General features: G+C 44.9%; 1 protein-coding gene across 5 annotated transcripts in view; it reads left to right on the top strand.

Annotated features, from left to right (window-relative positions):
- Positions 1-813: 813 nt before the first annotated feature.
- Positions 814-19,322, top strand: part of plxnb2b (plexin b2b) — a 116,663-nt gene continuing 98,154 nt past the window's right edge. For 3 of the 5 annotated variants that reach the window (XM_079683528.1, XM_079683527.1, XM_079683525.1), the window contains exon 1: positions 814-1,455. The gene's annotated coding sequence lies outside the window, so the exon portion shown is untranslated. The remainder of the gene's footprint in view (positions 1,456-19,322) is intronic. The other 2 variants (XM_079683526.1, XM_079683529.1) reach the window with 1 other exon arrangement.

The following is a 19,322-nucleotide window of genomic DNA, read 5'->3' on the forward strand; positions in this document are numbered from 1 at the left end:
AAACTGGTTATTCTTTAGATTTAATGTCCTTAAAACTATTCAATCTTCCAGCAAAAGTGAAAAAATAATGTTATCAAACATAAATTAGTTATAAATAATAATAAAAAAGGATAATAGCTTAATTACATTTAGCAGCTTCAGTTGCTGGCTCACTGCCATGGTTTAGCTTCATGGGACACTTTAACTGAAACACAACTGAGCCATTGTTTGTTTAAATTAGTAACATAATGAAATGGTTTTTCATTCTTAGAAGAAGAAGAAGAAGAAGAAGATTCAACTTATTGTCATTACGTAGTACATAGGCCTACCAAAAACGGTTTCTCTGCATTTGACCCATCCTAGTGTTAGGAGCAGTGGGCTGCCATTATGTACGGCGCCCGGGGACAAGTAGCTTACGTTATGTTATGGGGACAATACAAGTTGTGTTGTTTTGTTCATAAAGGTATCATCATCAGCTTATATTTCAAAAGTATCTGCAAATAACACCAAAGCACTCTGTATCATTTATCATTAGCCTACATTTGTTTTTTGGCCACTCAAGTTTTCCTAAAGTTTTGTTTTTCACAAATGAAGAAGTTAAAACGGAAAGTGTAATTTCCTGGGAATGAATCCTCATATTTCATGGGGATGTAAAAAAAAACAAAAAAAACACATTTTTATGGTATGACTTGACAGAATTATGTAACTGTGCTAAGAATAATCCAACAGGGCGGGAACCTCAGTGAAACTAAAACCATTAACCTACTTTTGCACATGTCATCGTGATATTAGGGGAACCACCCCCACAGACCCACAGCGCGGGGCTGCCATACCGCTCCCACCGCCCGAGGGAATATTTCGGTGTGTCGGCGAACAGACGACACAACTTGTTTCGCTCTCCCCGCTCCCTGTCTCCCCACGCACACACAAACACACACACAGTGGCTCGGTGAGTGTGGAGTGGGAGGGGAATATTTCTTCCCCAAGCCAGTCGCTTCGGCTCTCCTATACTGTGCGCGCTTCTCTCTCTCCCTCCCCTCCCTTTCACTCCCTTTTCCTCTCCTCCCTCCGTACATCCTCCCGGTTTCCTCAAACGCGATGACAGTCAAGGCGAACGCGTGAGCGGATCCCACAGGTGTGTTCCTGACAACTGCTGCCACGGATCCTCACACACACCTGGAAATTACCATGTGACTCGGCACCTGGGCGTGGAGAAAGTCCCTGATATTCTACCAAGAGAGCCTTTTGTTGAGGAGTTGCTCGGGTCGCCTTTCAACGGGAGTCGTTCAAACAAGTAGCCCGTGTTTTCTACGGAATAGTGCCTTTTTAAAAAACCCTCACATGACGTGTGGGTAGAGTAAAATGTGAACTTGGTCAAGGACTTATTTCCTTTTTTTTTTTTACTCTTTCTCCGAAAGGTTTGACGGTATCGGGACTTTTCGCGTTTGTGCAACTCTCCGCTGCTTCTCCTCCAAGGTGAGTTCAGGGGAAGCTTGTGTATCGCAGCTAAGTGGGGTCGGGAGTCGGCATTTAAGCATAATATACATTTATAACCCAGGTGTATTCAACACTAAGTTTTGATAGCTTATGATACGCCCTATGGATATGGCATGGGGGGGTAAACACGCTGCTCTTTACACGGTACTGTTTTATACACCGTGCCACACTGAAGTATTCCTACATGTCCATTGAAAACACATGTGCTTCTTGTAAATGAATGAAATGCGTTGAAAACAGTTGTTTAAGAAGATAAAACAATATGTACTTCAGTTTTTTGTGCAGGAATTGTCGAAACGCTTGTCATGTCTGGGTGCAAAGTTGCTGTTCTGGTAAACTCAACAGCTGTGTGTTTGGAGATAAAAAAACAACAACTAAGAACCTCCTGGCAGACATGCTCTACCCTAAACCATTTCATCTCAGCCACAACATCTGCCCAGTCAACTCACGAGGAGCCTTCTGTCCCTGAACACAGGCAATTTAAGTGAGGAATGGGCATGTGGACTGTGTTCCTCACCTCTGGACAGTAGGCTGTACATCAACAGCTGAGAGGACTCAAGCAACAGAGAGCATTGCCTTTTGTTTGTGTTTCTTTCCCCTCTCTTTCTGATGGAGAACAAGGACACAGAAGCACTATTCATGTCCTGTTGAATCTCCTGTGCAGTTCTGTCAGTCTGTATCTCTCTGTCCCTGGTGCGGCCCTCTTTAGACTACTGTACTGCCTTGTTGTCTCTCTAAATCGCCCTTTTATGTTGGCAGGCCATGCATTCTTCTGCCCCACGTGCAAAGACCTACTGTACATCGGATGCTCTGTCTCTTAGGGATTAATTTCATTAGATAACATTATGCAAGCAGTCTTATAGTGGGAATGGATTAGTGCAGTGCACGTGGAGGCAGCAAAGGCTGGTGGTAGAGGTGATGGCTGGAAGGGGGTTATAGCAGGGGGTCAACAGTCTACCAACTGAGCAAGTAAGGTTTTCCAATAGATGCCATCTGCTCACATGGACACACACAGGCAATTGAAAACCAAGCTGCTTCCTTGTCTGTTCCCTCTTTCCACCATATCTCTCTTTCCTTGTTCTTTCTCTCTCTCTGCCCAACAATGCTTGATTCACAGTTTATCTCTTCCACTCTGAATAAATAGAGACACCTTATCTGCGCACAGGAGAGTGGTGATAAATGCTTTCTCCTGCTCCCTGCAAGGGTGAAGAAGACAAGCGTACCACACCTCTTCATCATGCACTTTTCCGGGCAAGTGAATAGGAGACATATCTCATTCAGGTCATGTTAGTGTTTCAAGATCCTGTGAAACAATCCCAAAAGCTGAGTGCAAACTACTTTGCTGTACAAAGAAAACACAAAATGACAAACAAGGCAGGCGTTTCTCTGTAAACTTTGTTTTGGTTATAGGCTGCTGCCTCTAGAAATGAAACTTTGTGGTGAGATACACTCCAGCTATTCTCGGATCCAGTAAAATAGCCTCTGATACACTGTGAAACAGAGTGTAGTGACTAGTGAGCATTTAGCTGTCACATGTTTTGGTTGAAAAAAGTTCATTGTGTCCTGTTTTAGTATTGCACACTTTTCTCTGATAGTTTAAACCACGTCATCTCCTGGAACCATGTGCCGCATTTAAGCGAGCGCCGTAATATTTTTGAGGTCAAATGAATTTGAACTGTCTCTTTTGTTTCCTTTGCCTTGGATTACTGACTTCTGTCATTTTCATTTTGAAAATAAAACCATAATCCTTGTACGCAAGGGAAAGCCCATGCCTCCTGTCTGCAGCCCACAAGCTGACAAACAGCATTCAACAAACTTATATTGGTAGTTCATCGCAGGTTGTTCATTTAAAATTGCTAGTTAATCTCCTTTCTTCTTGTATTCCTACTAAAAACACAATATTTTCTCATAAGCATACTGCTATCTGTAAGAGCTAAAGTTTCAATAAGTCATTGTTTGACCAACATGACCCCATGGATTGGACTTTGTAAACCATTTGCTCATAAAATAGGTGTCGCGTGCATGAGATAGACCCATATGCTTTACCTTGTACCTCTAGCTTATCTAAAGTACACATGCTTCAGAGGCGTCTGTGCAGATGCATGAAGGGCGTGTCAGCTAGGCATTAGACAGCTAAAGAATCTGGGGAATAGAGATTTCCTTCAGATAGGAGATAGGCTTGTCTTTTCATGTCTTGAGGATTATACAATGATGAAGGGACGTCATGGTGAGGTGGATTTCTGATCTTATTCCCGCCGGTTTTTACAGCTGCCACCCTTGCCCTTGGACTCCTAGGCCTGGTCCCAAACCTTCCCTTCAACAACTTCCCTTTCTTTACCCAGCCATCTTGCTCCAAAGTGGCTTTGTTTGTACTTCACACACCAAATCCTCGCCACTCCACACTTCTCCCCTTCTGTGTATTTGAGATCTGTGATAACAGGACAATGTATGACAGTCTTGCTAGGTGTGATCATGCCAATTCTCATGCTAACTCTCCCGGCAGCCAGCTATGTGGACAGGCTCTTTGGAAGGAGATGGCGGACAACCCACCAAGTTATGAAGCTTTAAATCCACTGCAATCCACAGTTTAACCTGGTTTGTCCACAGGCTTCTAAGCACTTTATTATTATGGTCAAGTTCCTCAGAAGGGTGTTCTTTTACCTCCTTTAAAAACAACAGTGAAATGTTCTCAACCCACACACTGTCTTTCATCTCATGTCACTGACAGACCACACCAAGCCCTCTATCCACCGTGGCTTACATTCTTCTCCACTCCGCCGCCACCTCGTGCCGAGTTTTCCCCCGCGGCTGCCCTCACTTCTACCTTTTAACCGTTAACCGACTTTTCCCTACACTCTCAGTGCTCGGAGCGTGAGTAAGAGGAACATGATGAATATCGTAAACATGCTCACTCATGAAAGAGATAAATGATTCACATAGGGAGGCAGCTGCTTTAATTGATTGGTTGAGAGGTTGTGGGCAGGGTGTCTTGCCAGAGAAGGTCGACAACCTAATATTTATTCAAAAATAGAATGGGAAACAGTTGAAGTGATGTGACGATTTGAGAGGAAGGCAGCTTGTATAAAAAAGTGATCTCCCGTGTATTCAGTACAAGGGAGATCATGTAGGCATGTTGTGTGGGGATGACTGTCAGCAGACAGGAGGTTGCATAGCTGAGGACTAAACACTGGTGATGGATCACAATACACACATCTGCCTCGGTTTGCCTCACCCACTTCCCCATGGCAGCTGAGCTGACAGGCTGACACACAGTGCCACAGAGGCTTGTGATGCTACCTGCTCACTGAAGGCCTGTCAACCAGCTCTGGACAAAGGCAAAAGTTCACATCCAGCCAGCCAGGCAGCACACGGGCAGGTATCTGAAAACGAATCAGCAATGATGAGTGAAGGGTCACCTTGATTTCCTATCCTGGGAAATCTCAGTCTGATGCTTTCTACTCAAAGCTTGTATTGGCAGCAGAAAAGAGAGCAGCAAGCTAATTTATTTGTTGCTTTGGTAATTGAGTCTGGCACGTATTGCTATCAAAATGCTATCCACTTAATCACTTCAGAGGGAAGTTGGTCGTGCCTGCTTCAATCAGTGTAACGCTACGGGCTGATGTTCGGTCCAGCTCACGATGTAAGGACGATTCACAAATCTCTCAGACTTACATATCGAAGATGAGTCAACGCTTCATCTCTGTGCAAATTGAGGGTGCCTGTGCAGGATTTGGGAGCGTTCTGCTGATATCTTTCTCAGAGAGATTTTGGTTTGAAATGGACTTAGGCTTACTGTGAGAAATAATGGAAACTGTGGAGCCACTTATTCCACCTGTAATGCATTTTCACTGCACTTTTTGTTCCTAACTGAGCGTCGCTCCATGTTGAGTGCCATTTAATCCTAGCTAAGAGCACAGGGTGCAATTCGTTTTTATTCAAGTAATTTCTCAGTTAATCCTCAAACTGACCAATTAACTTCTGCCAAGATCATTTTTAATTATCACCTCTGCTTTACAGCTAATATGACTTCCAGCTGGTTTATGTTAATATGGTAGTTGCTATCGAGTATTGGCACTCTTCTTCTTTCTTTTTTTTGTATGTCCGCTGAGCGATTAATTATGTAGTACTGAAAATGAGCCTCAGCCAGGACTGGCGGGTGACAGATGCATGACGGGTCAGTGCACTGTCGGCAGCTGGAGATGAAGGTCACACCAACCTGAAAGAGAGCTAAGGTGGAAACTGGAGGAAGACATGGAGGGATGCTCTGTTAAAGTGTAACTTCATAGAAGAGATGAATGATCGTCATTGATATAGGGAGTAACTCAATTGCACGAGTTTGACTGAACAACCTTGTTTTAAATAGATGGTGCTTTAAAAAGAAACGTATAAGCTTCAGTGTGTCTCACTCTCAACCAGAAACAGCCCTTCGTTTAGCGTGAACATCTGATAAGAAAAGCATTACAATATTTACCACTTTAATTTCCATATTACAAGCAACTGCAAATTATAGTTGACCTGCCAGGTATTTGTACATTAAGAGTGCCTCATTTACAATTTTAAGTGGGGTGAAATCTGGCACCTCTTATAATATAAATTCTGTAGGCAGAACGTGCTCTAAAATAGAAATAGCAACATTAGATCTTGAGGAAACATATGCTGTCCTTATTATTGCTGGCATCTGCTGAAACCAACTGGCAGCTGGAAATGGACATAGACATGGCGGGGGGGGGTGGCAGCACTGCTGGAGGTAGGGTGTCTGTCTCTTGCTTGTCTTTTTCGATCACAGTTTAAAGTCAGGCAAGGTTTTTCTGGGAAAAGATGAGATTTTTTTCATTAAGCCATACCTGTGCTTGCCATTGAACGCTATTTTGCACTCAATTGCTTTTGGTAATTATGTCTTTAAAATGAGATCACATGCTTAATTAATGAAATGTAAGCGAAGAGCAGAGAGTTCACCTGTTCATCGCTGTACATTACATAAAATATGTGTCTATACTTCTTAGAAAGTGCATTATCGAGCTATAATACATCGTAATGGCAAGGCTGTCTGCCTTTTTATACATTCTATAATGAAATGGCATTATGAAATATATTAATTTCTATGTCAGTGTCCTTGCCTCTGTTAAATGAAGTGGGTATTGTGGCCTTTCAGTAGCCTATGATCCAGGAGGGACCTATTAAAATCGGTTCATACAGCAATTGTAAAAGTTCCTGAGAATCTAGTTAAATGCCACTGGCTCTGTTGCTTCTCATCTGTAAACTGGAGGGCCCATTTTACTGTGGCAGCAGTAATAACGCTGGCAAAGAAACTGCCTTAACCTTATAGGCTGACATTTTGTAGTGACCACCGCTCGCTAAAATGTGTGGTTGCTAATGTCTGAGGTGGGATTTCCTAAGATAACAGTGTTGTTTTAAGTTTGAGAGGTTTCTTTATTGATCCCCATGGGGAAATAAGCCACCCAGAATGATGTAGCAGGGAAAAAGGCAAGTAGATTATAAGCAAACAACGAAGGAAATATGCAATAAAAGCAGCAAAAATAGACATTAACAGAAAATATGTTATAAAACACTGAAAAAAAGCGTAGAGGTGAGCTTCATGACATTTGGTTGCATAATTCTTTGGAGAGCAGACATAAGGGCATTAGTATGAGTCAGGTTTCTACTTTGGCATTGACCTTGTTTAGTTGGGGCATTGTAGCAGACTAGACACAGACGTTTATTTTACACCTCCCTGCCTTGGTCGTGCTCTGACAGGAATGTTAGCTCTGACTGATAAGCCAACCATGACCCCTGTGCTGGAGCAATGTGGAAGTATCCAATGCTCTTGTGTTTTATAACTTCCTGTTTATACTCAGGTCTCTATCTTTCAAGCCTTTATCAGCAGAACAGAGTCTCTCTGTAACCATTGTCCTGCCCTCCATAACTTCTATTGAATCGTTTTTTTTTGTACAACTACATTTTTTTTTGTCTTTCCTTACTCAGTTCTTTAGTCTAGGTGGATATTAAACCTGGTGCTTCAAACCTGCCTGGGGCCTCGGGGCTGTCTTCTGAAATGCAGATCTGTGGAGGTGTCATCATAACTCTATGTCTTGGGTGTCTGTGCTTGCCCCCCAGCCTTACTCTCCTATTCACGCAGCCGTGATGACATGCATATTCCTCACTGACTCATTCAAAGCTGCCCAGTTTTGGTTTCCCCCTCTCAACTTTATATGCGCCAAAGGAAGTTGTCGGATATATCTTATGCTGGTGTCTGCAAATCACGTAGACATGGTATCTGCATTTTTCTATCTTCTCCCTTCTCTACACTAATCTGTATACAGTGAGTCAGACATGTGATGGTCATGCACTTGTGCTTCTTGCACGGTACATTTTTGTCCCGTGACGCTCTTGTTTCACAGTGTTCCTGTTTTCACAGATCGGTGTTTACAGTTACTCTGCCGCACTTGGTTTCCAGCCTCTAACCAAAGCAAATGACAGGCCTAGAAGAAATGACATCAGAGTTGCAGCCACATGCCCCTGTAAGAATGCCTAAATATTTACAGGCCTCCATAACACATGCTGGCCTACCACTTGACTTCCCATTTGTACAGCCTGTAAGTTTTGAAACTCAGCCCTGTGGTCGCTCTCTTCTTCTGTTGCTGCGTCTATTCTACGTCCTGTCTGGGCTGATCCCACGTCATTGATCCCTCCGTGGAGCTTGGCTCTTTAATTACAGTCATTAGCCCGAGTAGATCTGCTGTTGAGGTTAGAGAACCTTATTACCAAGACCTTGTCTCTCTCCTCCCCACACTGAACAGCTTAATGCTGCTCGCTAGTCGTCTATGAAAACAAGCTGCAGTTACAATGTTTACAGCAAACAGGCTGCCAAATTGGATCCCCAAATCACACAAGTCTCACTAGGAGAACATTTCCCCTTCTACTTTCATCCTCTTTCAATTGATATGGAGGAGCTTTCCAACAACAGATTGAAGCAAAGTGGGGTCTAAGAGGCCATGTCTATGTGGCGCTGCTTGTTGACTAGGGAGACCGCCGTCGAATGGTGGCATGACCAGACCAGAGTAGCCATTTATCCACCACTCCAGACCTCCATTAAGGTCTCTCTGTAGTCGTCCCTGTTGAAATGTTCAGTCACTTCCACTGACATGCCTCTCTCCGCCTCCCTTAGCCAGTGTTTTTCTTTTTAACTGGGATCTGTTCTGTTTCACTTCCAGTCGCTGTTTTTGTCTGCCGTCAGGATGTCATCACGCATTCCTTTGTGTCTGTTGTTTAATTAGTCATATGGATTCAGTCTGCTCTTTGGGTGATGGAAAAAATGTACTCCCATCTTGTTCCCATCGGGTTCTTTATTTGTCTCTCCACCATCCGACTTGAAAACAAAACATTATCCCCCTTGAGCAGCGTGCTAAAACTACACATCTGTTCTGCTCAAAGGATATAAAAAAAACAAGTCCTAATTACTGAATACATGGGAGATTAAATATGGTGTAAATCCAAGTGATAAAGTGTCTTTTTTTCTGTAAGGGAAATCTGATTGGACCAGATTAAAGTGATTTAGTATTTAATCTAAATCTGCATGATATTTGTTTGGCCAGGCCACAGCTATACATTCTGGTCACAGTATCTATGAAATATGGAAGTTGTGGCTCTGCGTGTGACAATACTGATGTGACTGTTTTGATGTTGTTAGCTTTAGAGACACTAATCATGGAGATGTGTCCCTAAAGCTCAAGCATAGAGCAGCCTGACCTGGCTCCAGGCTTGATTTTATTTTTTTTATTTTTTTCAAGAACTAGGTTAAGCCTTTGAAAAAAATATGCTGTGCAAAATATTCAGTCACGCTGGCGAGTTCCTCATGCTGTGGTTGACCATTAAGGAAGTGTTGAAACGTGTCTGCGTTAAAGTGGGCTTTCTGGTGCCACAGCCTCATGACAGAATATAGTCCTACCTTTGTCTAATGGCATCACGCACCTCATGTTGGCTGATGTTGATGTTAGTAACAGAACCCAAGCTTGGCGAGACCCTGGACTTTAGTGCATTATTAGCGGCAGCAGACCACCCGTGGCGCTCAGACGAATAAAAATCCCATTTCCTCTCTGCCCATTGGTAGTATTAAGAGCTGAGGATTGCGCTGATGCCTGAGTGCCAGTGAAAATCCACTCAGTGTGTGAGCAGTTAATGCTCCCTCAGCGCAGCGAGGGTGAGGCCTTCCTTCTGTATGCATCACCCCGAGTCAGCTTGATCGATTCTCTCTTTGCGGTGTCTTGTCTACACGAGCTCACACTGCCCATTCCTCCAACAGAAACATAATTTGAACTTCCACCAGAACAACCTGCTTTCCCAGCACATATCCACATGCACCCAGATACACAAATGTACAGTGAGTCCACACACAGCATTTCCTTCAGCCTAAGGGGCCTGGGCGTAAATCCATGAATTCCTCATAACACAATCTGTTGGCTGATCAATAATTCAATTCTATCTGTGAGCAAGCATGTCTGGATTTAATCTCACCTGCACTTCCCTCGGCCTTCTCTTAACAAGGTGGGTGTTGTGTCCTTGAGCTGGGGCTAAGCTTACGTCTGTGTGGATCTGTCTGTGTGTCTGTGTGTGTGTCTGTGTGTGTGTGTGTGTGTTTGTGTGTGTGTGTGATCCGTTTGCTTTAGTTACCTCAGGCAGCGCTTGTTCTAGTCCATCGTCGTGTATCCACTTCCCCTGTGCATGCATGTACACGTATGAGCCCTTAGCAAACGTGGATTAGAGAACGCTCATTATTTTAACAGTGTACATCTCATATGTCTGTGTCTACAGCAGAGTGTGGATGTGAAAGTGTCCATCTACAGTTGGCAAAGTTGATATGTATGTGTGTGTGTGTGAGCCTATGCGGGATCTGTCTCTCCCTCCAGGCGGCTAGAGAAATCAAAGGCATGGATCTCATTAAAAGGTATAGAGCCTGTGGAGAGGTCAGCGGCTAAGTTCTCTTATTAGTGGGCTCCTGCAGCCTGCCTTGGTGCTGCCAGTGGGAGGGGGTCCACTCACCGACATCCCTCTGATCCCTCTCCAGCCCACACCTGGGGGGCAGTGTGCCCAACTGTCTTTCTCACTGCAAGCCTCAGCCCCATCCGACGGGGTCAAGGACAACACACAGAGGTGCGGATTTACCTCAGATCCCCGTCGTCTGGCCCTGTGTATTTCCCCTTCTTTCTATCGAGGCCTAATGGGCTGCCCACTTCCTATTCTGTTTTTATCCCTCTTTGAGTGTTTTATCAAAGGCCGCATTCAGTTTCCATCCCAGTGACAGTCTCTCTCGCTGAATATCAAGCTGCACCAATCGCCCGACGAGCGGCTTTCTGGGTCGTTAGTAACTCGTTCCAGGGCCTGGGCTCCTATCAAAGCCAGCAACCATGAACCAATGATGACTTTCAGCCAAGGGCAACGTGTGTGTGTGTGTGTGTGTGTGTGTGTGTGTGTGTGTGTGTGTGTGTGTGTGTGTGTGTGTGTGTGTGTGTGTGTGTGTGTGTGTGTGTGTGTGTGTGTGTGTGTGTGTGTGTGTGTGTGTGTGTGTGTGTGTGTGTGTGTGTGTGTGTGTGTGTGTGTGTGTGTGTGTGTGTGTGTGTGTGTGTGTGTGTGTGTGTGTGTGTGTGTGTGTGTGTGTGTGTGTGTGTGTGTGTGTGTGTGTGTGTGTGTGTGTGTGTGTGTGTGTGTGTGTGTGTGTGTGTGTGGCCTGACTTTGGACAGTGTCTCCCTTTCCTGTGAATGGTCTTTCTCTTGACTCTGTCTCATCCCCTGTGTGCCTCTCAGTTTAATGCCTTTCCAGATAAAACAACTCCAGTAAACTTCCTCTTTGTTTCTCCCGCTCTCCTTTGCTCGCTGATAACCACGCTATCTAAAAGTAGGCCCTGGCAGCACTCACTGTCTTTTCTCTTCCCCCCCCCCTTACTCCACCCCTCCCCTCCCCTCTCTCTCTCTCTCTCTCTCCTGGTATGTTAGGGTGCATTGTATGTCATCTGTAGATGTGGGGGAAACGGTCTTTTTTTTTTTTCCTTTCTTTTTCCGGGCCGCCAGAGAAGAAGGCGGCGGGAGCGATTGCGGGTGGAGGGGTCTGGCGAGTATCTGCTGACTGTCACTTCCATTAAGTGTGCTGTCCTCCACCGCCTCTCCTATATGCCCAGTCCAGGCTCTCTGTAAGCCAAGGTCCCCTTTTGTTCAGTGTCCAGCCTTTCTAATCCACAAACCCTTCAGTCCACAGATATGCTTCGGTAATTACAAGGCAGTTCCTTTCTGTAAAACTTTCCTACATGAGGATTTAGATCATTTTTGTTGGCTTATTTTTGTTGCCATACAGAGGCTAAGGGTTTTTCTTCTATATATATTTGTTGGTGTAATGTTTTGGCATCATCTTTCCCCAAGAGCAGAGAGGGATAAAATCACAATGGTACACAAACTGCTCCTGCAGCCTCTTTCCGCTCACAGCCTCTGTCCCTCCCAGGCTCAATCAATTAATAAAGCTTGGCCTTTTTTTATAGAAAGCAAACACAAATGCTTGGTTTAGGGATTGTCTCGTGTGCAAACCACTCGCCCATTTTTGTGTTTGTTTACATATCATTGAACGCCCTGATCCCCCGACAACAGCGCTGCCAAAAACATTGGCCTCAGAGGAATTTAGTTTAACGCTATGCAAGGGCCTTTTCCAAAGGGCAGTGCTGCGCCTCTGGTTGTCGAAGTCTGTTTAGCAGATAATCAGTGCTTTAATTAACAAAAGTCAGTTCAGAATATCAATTATAGTTTTCCTTTATCTGCAGTCATGTCACACCGAAAAACAATTATGACTGATTGGGTGTTTCTATTGTCTCTTGTTGGTGATAATTAGTTACTTAGTTTATATATTACACTTTTCCCCATAAATAACACCCCCTCCTGCCCTTCACTCCCGTTGGTGATTTACTTTTCTGTTTTATATTAATGAGTGGCCTTAAGCCACCCATTCCCTCAAATCATGGGTTTGTTACTTGGTCTTTGAGTGTATTCTGTTGAAGAGGGAGAGCAGTGTGTTTTCCTTCAGAGAGCCTTAGGGCCCCTCTAGCATTCATCACAGTCCATACCAGAGGTCGCGTTAACCGAATATTTTCCATCTTTGGCGTTTTTTTTTTTTAACAATGACGGAAAAATCTGAAAGCAGTCTTGTCATTCTGACAGATTAGTACAAACTCGGAACAGCGCCAAAGTTTCCTCGCAGCGAGGCTCCGGTGTTATGCCGTGTTATGCAATCCCTCCAAAAAGGAAATGATACGCATTTATAAGCATATATTATGATGTTAACGTATTTGTATTTACTTTTGTTTGGCCTTAGGATGGCGATAATTGGATGACGATTTTAGTTTTCACTTCAATTCACTGTAAATTGCATGCAATTATGAGCTGTTTTGTTTTGTTTTAATTTTGTTTTGTTTTATGTATGTTTATGTATGTTTTGAGTGTGTGAGGACCCCAGGAAGAATAGCCAATGGTCATGCTAGTGCTAATGGGGATCCTAATAAAGACAAAAAAAAAAAAAAAAAATACAGTTTCCAAACCCAACTTTGCCGTACAAATCCTTGAAGTGTCTGAGAGTTTTGGCTTCACGCGAGGTGCAGTGGGCCTGCATAACACGGCGTGGAAATGTTGCGATCCTGTCCTTCAAGTTCTGGTGCAGACATGCTCCTTGTTCTGGTATGAAAAACATCTCCACTGCGCTTGCTCAAACTACAGCTGTGGTTTGATAGCAGACACCTCCCATATACACACACTTCATTCAGTCGCACTTTGATACACATTCACAGGCTAACTCTTCCCCCCATGCTTTCTGTTTATTTTTCCATTGTCAAACAACGACTCTCGTTCAGACTGTCCCGCGAGCCTATCAGGCTCTGGGGTTCCTCTTCTCCGCTGGCTGGGGTAATGACATGGTTGTGGTCCTCACTGCGGTCGCTGTGAAACAACAGATCTGCTTCACAACTGCACCTTTTCTGTCTGTTTATGTGAGGGTGATGGAGTGTGTGTTGTCATCTGGAGGTGTGCCATCAACCTTAGCCTCCCGAAGCGAGCAATGATGAACAATGTTTTTGTTTCACCTCTTCTCTTTTTTTCTATTTCACCCTTATTTCTCTCCCGACTGATTGAAACAGACCACATGTTTTCACTTCTTTGCGATGTTTGGAAATCATTTGTCATGCTTGATTGTCACTGAGACATGACCAGAGTTTGGATTTCTTTGGAGTTTTGTTTTTGCATTTGCCGGTTGGCCTGCCCAGGGTGGGAAAAGGGTGCAGTGGAGCCAATTATAGCAATGGGTTTTGTGCGCAGTAAGCGTAGCGTGGCGGTAGTGGATGTGATGGGTTTTTCATGGGACTGAGCCACAGTCACAGATGTAAAGGTTTGATGTTTTTGGTGATTGCAAATGGTCAGTATGGACAGTCCAGTTGAAATCTGTGACTGATTGTTAAGATCAGGCATCAATCAAAGCCAGATGTTTCCACACCAGTATTCTAAATCAGCTTTTGTTACAGTTTCCTAATTGAAATGAAAGTTGTAATAATACGATTTTTTGCAAAACCCAAAACAGAATAAAAGGCTTGTGCATGCTTTGTTCAGTAGTTATATCCTAGCACTAAGTGTAAAAGAGAACTTTACTCTCATATACTCTTTTGTCAAGATTGGCATTAATCTCAATGCATGCAATTACATGACATGTTTTACAGCAGCACACATTGAACCACAAGAGGGTTGATCAGCCAAGAAATGAACAAGAGAATGCCAGTGCACTATTTCTTTGCTTATCTCAGTGTAGACTTTCAAAGAAGTGATTTGTATGCATGCTGCCTTACGGTCCCCTGCCCTGTTTGCGGTAGCCAATCTGGACATGGGGTTGTTATCAGAGGGCCTGAATGAAACAGCTGCCTAGCACTCTTCACTACAGCCCCGCTCAAGTCCTTCTACGCTTTTTGAAAATGTTGTGTTCTGCCCGTTGTGTCAGACACACTGCTCGCTAATGGCTCCTGGCTCTGATCCAACCTTATCCCACATTCTGAACCTGGCTTTGGTTTCTATCAGGCCCCCTCTCAACTAGGAGACTTACCTGGATCATGCCAGCCAGCAACAAGCCTCTGCAAGGGAAATAGTTTTGAAAAGTGGTTGAGGCATTGGGAGAATAAGCCCTACCCAACAGACTGCTCTGAGAGGGCATAGCTAGCACCTGCCACTGGTAACACGCTAATATTTAGCGACAAGAGGGTTTCAGCAAAGCCCTGTGGGTAAGCCACACCGGATTTTTCACTTCACAAACAAGCTTGGTTACATGGAATTGGCTTATTATATTGTTTGGGCTTTGCCCTCTCCCTGCCCTTGACTCGGGGAGCTGCTATTGAAATCAACTGCACGTACAGACTTGTCAGCTCTATGTAGCCACTAGCAGCTAGCCTTAGTACATCAACCTTATCTGTGATGTCACTTGCTTCCTCCCCTGTCCATGGTTGTCTGAGACAGGTCATAAGCCACCCCGCTATCCTCCCTTTAGACCTGTCTGTTTGCTGTAATGCAGCCTAAGCCTTTTGTTGGAAAGGGCATTAGCCTATATTTGTGGGCATGGGTGCTTTGTCATCCAGACCTGGGAATGTCTGCTCCAGATGGGTGATTAGTCACTACCGGGTGTATGTGTCTTTGGGAGACTGTGAGAGAGCTGCTGATGTGTGCATGTGACCTAGGATTGGAGTAATTACAAGAAGATGAGAACGACAGCCTAAATGAAGATAAAATACGGGCACTTGTATTGCTTCATGTCATGCGCTTCTGTACGTGTATGCGTGCACGGATGTGTGGTTCTGTGTGTTTATCATCTAATAGCCATAACCCCCCCCTTCCCCTGTACTCACATCCCCAAAGCAATCTCATCTCTACCTCTGACTCGGCTAGCTGGGCTTCCATCAGCTATTTTGAGTGTAGCTCTCATGCCTTTAGGCTGCCGTAATGATAGCTTTTGCAAAAAAAAGCCCAGCTGTTTGCTCACAAAGTATGAGAATGAAAAGTGGAGAGGAGGAGGAGGAGGAAGAAGGAGAGGATGAAAGTGTCACCAGCCCTCTTTTGTACAGCTGCAGTCTCATACAATTTTGCGGAGCAGACCTAACAAAAGCAAGAACACGTGCGCCATGAAAGATTAATTGGTTGCTGTTAGCTCTAATTCTCATCATCACCTGCAGAAAAGCGTTGCCTGGTGTTTACGAGGATAACAAGCCACCATGGGGAAAGACGTTTTTCTCTCTCTGGCCACTGGCTGTCAAAAAGTTTCCGATGTCAGGCACACCAAAGTTAGAAATTGAAACTGAGATGCTGTTGTTCAGTCCTCACCTGGTCTAGTTAGCATGGCGACGGCTCATCAGCTGGCACTGATTGCATTGTGGACATGGTTAACAGCCCATTTAGAGGTTGGGTGTGCGCATGTGTGTAAACGTGCATACAACTGAGCAACCGTGAAACATTTTGTGTGTGTGTTTGTGTGTGTGCTACGCCACTGTCCAGACACATCTGCCTGGATTTAATTAGTTTTGCCTGGCACAGAGACGCTGCATTCTCTCTCGTGTTTAATAACACCCTCGACAGTGGGCATTTATCAAGGTCTGATTCCGAATACAGCTCAAGGATCGAGCCTTCATTTGTCCAAAATAACTTTAAAGTTATTGTCTTCCTTTTTTATTTTTGGTGACTCGTTGCAAATATGTTCCTATTTCCTCTGCCTGCTGGGGCATGTTTGAACACAAATCCTCTCTGTTGCACATATGCTGGTTCCCTTTCAGTCATCTCCTTTCATTTCCTCTCCCTTTCCTCTCCTTTCACTTGTCTTTTTTCGTCCGTCATTGTATTAATTTGTCATGTCATGTGAGTGACCCAAATTTCCAGGCCGTGGAATGCTTTCAGGGCTCTTACTTTGACTTGTCCTCCCCTGCTCTTTTTGATCAGAGCCTACGTGGTGAGAAGTATCCGAGGCAGAGAGACCAAGGCCCTGATTCGTTGTCTCCTCAATCAGAATCAGTCAGCAGTGCTCTGGTGCAGGCAGACCCACTCCTAAAGGCTTCCTCTTCCTTCAAAGTGCCTCCTTCCTCCTGTCTCCTGACTGCATCAGGCCAGGAGGTTTTCGCTGGTGAACCAATATGAGTTGACAGACACCCTCCCCATCTTCTCCCTCTTCCCATTCCTTCTCTTCACATCTGCGAATGTTACCTGACGAGACTAATTTGTCAACCCCCTCCCCACATATTCCCTTTCCGTCTGCTTGCCCAAGCCACCTGATCCCTCCCCTCCTGTTGTGTCCACCAGTGCCAACAGAGCTGAAGAGTCTGCTGTGTGTGTGTGTGTGTGTGTGTGTGTGTGTGTGTGGGCGAGGAGTGTGAAGAGGCGGAAACTAAACTGAGCGGAGCCAAGGTGCATACAGGTGCAGCTCCTCATGCCGCCGGAGGGATAGCAGTCAATGTCTCTTTATTTTAGTCCTCTTCCATCATGTGGCCTTTGGATGTCTCACGCCAGGTCCAGCTAAAATCTCTTTCAGGGCAGGGTTGCCCCAGGAGGCGTAGTATCCACAGGGAGCATCCCTCCGGCTGTCGCTCCGGCTGTTGCTCTTCATTAGTCTTTAATTTCTTTGCTTATGTATCGTATGGATATTGTTTTTGTTATTATTGCTGACTTACTACAAGGACAATTTCCCCATAAGGGATAATAAAGATTTCTACAACTACCATGATATATTGCCTGCCAGAAGGGCCTCAACAAGATAGTGTAGAATTCAAAAGCAGCTGCAGCTAACGTTGCCCCCAGCCCCTGCGCAAGCTGAGTGAATGCAAATGGACTTTTTTAAATAAAGCAGAGTTTCCCAGTCGTAATAGTCTGCATGCCTCGCACAATGCAGCATAGACTCAAATTCCCTCATTCAATTCCACAACTTCCTTTTTGGGTGGGATTGGCGGTCTGATTCCTTCCTCTGTCAGCACACGAGAGGAGATTGCTTTGATTTTGGGGCAGACTTGACCAGATTAAATAGAGTCGATCTGGGCCGCATGGACGGGTGGCTCCGAGCCATCGTCTCATTTGTGTTTCTCATTGTCGCTTGCAGCTCCCCTCCATTTTTGTTCTCTCCCCTTCCCTTTTGTTTGCCACACGCTTCTGCTCAGTATCTGGCCAATGATTGATAAGACCCAATCCCTGACAATGCTTGGCACGGAATCGGTGGCGATGGCGCTCCTGGTGTGTGTGTGTGTGTGTGTGTGTGTGTGTGTGTGTGTGTGTGTGTGTGTGTGTGTGTGTGTGTGTGTGTGTGTGTGTGTGTGTGTGTGTGTGTGTGTGTGTGTGTGTGTGTGTGTGTGTGTGTGTGTGTGTGTGTGTGTGTGTGTGTGTGTGTGTGTGTGTGTGTGTGTGTGTGTGTGTGTGTGTGTGTGTGTGTGTGTGTGTGTGTGTGTGTGTGTGTGTGTGTGTGTGTGTGTGTGTGTGTGTGTGTGTGTGTGTGATGCAGCTCAGGTCATTGTTTATCTACCTTTCCACTTCCAGATGGCGCTCAGCAGAAAGAATGTGCTTCTTGACACTCTCTCTTTGCTCTCACTCCTTTCCTTCCTCAGTCTCCCCCGTGGCTCACTCCGGAATATGGACTTGGTTTCAGGTCCAGAACAAGCAGCATGAGGTGAGGGGGAAGGTGATAAGAGAGCCAGGATAGCAGACTGGGACTTGAGAGGAAGCGCTTGAAAGTCAGGTGGCAGTCTGAGTGTAGAAGTGTGTGTGTGTGTGCGTGTGTTCACTTAGTGTGAGAACATATGTGCCGGTGATTGTACCGCTGAGATGGCCACACTTTTCTGTCTCTTCTTGAGCTTTTTTTTTATCTGAATCACAATGCACGAGTGCTCTAGTACGGCAACACATTTGAAACACTTGACACATTTTCTTCGAGGTCATTGAATCATAAAAAAATCTTTTCAGACAACAATTGAGTCGGCCGGGCCCGGTCCTCTTGTATGTCTGGATTGATGGACGCTCAATTCCACCCACTGTCGATAATCACAGTGTGTCAGCCTGCACCAATCCTAACTCTTATCTGTCTGCGCACTGTCGGCATGGCACGAATGACCACAGGAACACGTATTTCTTTCTATTGTTCCAAAGTCCTGAGGGAGGGAATGTATTTGTTTGTGCTAAACTTAGCTTATGCACACTGCATCCTGCGCTGAAAGAACACATTCACCTGAAGTGCACCTTACATGAGTACTTCAACCAAATTCACCTCCCTGTTTTGGAAAAGTGCATACACTTAGGATAAGACAGCACTATCAGATGTTTTTTTTCCATTTTTGCCTGCCGCTTTTTAAGATGAATTATGTTCTGTCTGAAGTGTCTGGCGATAAGCCTTTTTCTGTCGGAGTCCTTACTCGAAAATCTTCCACCGTTACATGTCAATGGTATCAGGTTGTGCTATGGCACTGAACGTTTTTTTTCTAAATGATTTTACTTTCAAATCCTATTGCCTTCACCGTCAAGTGTTATTACGTAACATGACTTCTCCTGAGTGTTCAGTGCACTAGTGGACTCTGGCGAAAGTCGCCTTGTTTCTCACATCCGCTCTGCTGGCTAAAGGTCTTTGAGGGGTTATTTTTGAGTGCTCTGTGCTAATTGTGGCCCTAATGGCATGCTGTTATAGCAAAGAGTGGTAAAAGCAGCCGGTTGGTGAGGCTTGCTGCCTTTCCTGTGCGGCCTGATTACACTGTCTAGTTAATGCACCCTCCTCAGATACAAATGGCGGGTGGTTATTGCATCAGGAGAGACAGTCAGCCTGTCAAACTCGC

Source organism: Notothenia rossii (assembly GCF_949606895.1).
Source record: "Notothenia rossii genome assembly, chromosome: 5".
NCBI lineage: Eukaryota > Metazoa > Chordata > Actinopteri > Perciformes > Nototheniidae > Notothenia > Notothenia rossii.